Below are 1,482 nucleotides of genomic sequence, written 5' to 3' on the forward strand. Positions count from 1 at the left end.
AAAAAAAAAAAAAAAAAAAAGATACTAGTCCAAGATCAGGGTTGACAGTTGTAACATTTCAATAGACCTAGGTCTACTAAAGATCACTTTTCTCTTTAGGTTCATGACACATGTACACACAGAGACTCAGTTATGTGGAAGGACCTGTACATACTATTTGCAGAATTAAAAACTAAACTAAGATTTTGATACTCAAAACAATTAATTCAGTAAAAGAAATGTTAGTATCTAATGTAATAAGCCTGATTAAATTCAATGATCTGAAAGTGTTAAAAATGTTTTGCTTTTGAAAAAAAAAAAAACATTAAAGGGACAAGACTCCTTAATCAGTGTAAGGTAGCAGTATAAGTAAGCACATTACAAAAGACAAAAGAGCACTCATCAAATTACAGAATTATGAAATCTAAAAGCTACCTGCACTAATAAAAAATGCCATATCATCTAACAAAATCGGGAAACATGAAGCTAAGCTATGAGGACAATTCTCAGTAGTTTTCTGAACATTCTGAAACCCCATGCTAAAATGCTTACTATTTTTAAAGAACATCAAATGTAAGACTAATGGAAGCATGAAAAAATAACTGGGGTAAACTGTATTTCAATACTGGATAAGTTATTATCAGGTTATAATTACAGCATTTACAAATAATTGATGTCTGAACAGGTGAGTGTACCGTATCAGTTGTAAAATGCTGAAGGTGGGGACCTCCCAAGAGAAGGGACCCTCCACAGGTTTTAAGTCTTTATCAGTGCTGAGACAAAATTTGTGATAACTATTGTGGTCTGATTATAATATAAAATGACTGATCCACACAGTATGTTTAAAACAAATTTAATGTGAATAAATGCACTAAAAAGGAAACGTAATTTGATTAAATTCAAAAAGCTACTGTTTCAAAAGGGGAAGTTTTTAAATACAAGTCTAAACAGAAGAATTACGATCAAACAAAGCAGCTCTGCACCCCCCTCTATACGATCTTACTTTTCTGAGCACCTGTCTCTTCATGCTTAAAAGCGGAGACAAATTCTTTTAATAAACTCAAATTGTACTTAAAGAAACATAACCAGGCATGGTGGCGTTCACCTCTAACCCAAGCAATCAGGAGACAGGCAGATCTTTGGCCTGGAGGCCAGCCAGGTTTATATGCAGAATTCCCGACCAGCCAACCGATCAAAAACGGGGGATAGCACGGTAGAAACAAAAAACAAACAAAAAAAGCCTTCCAGTAACAAAATCTCAAGACTTGAACCTAAAAGCAAATTAAGCCAACTGAGGAAGTTCAGACTGCTTCAAAAGATGGGGCAGGGAGTAGGAGGGAATAAGTTAAGTAAGACCTGTTCATGAATCCTAAAGGTTGGGGAGTCTGAACTGCTTATATAAAATCAAACTTATCAAAGTTTCTCTGAAGTTTTGAGAAAAAAACCTCAAACAAAAGGGCAAGGGTAAAATAGACATCCCCCATCTTGAGTGCTTATAGGTCA

Source organism: Mus pahari, chromosome 10 (assembly GCF_900095145.1).
Source record: "Mus pahari chromosome 10, PAHARI_EIJ_v1.1, whole genome shotgun sequence".
NCBI lineage: Eukaryota > Metazoa > Chordata > Mammalia > Rodentia > Muridae > Mus > Mus pahari.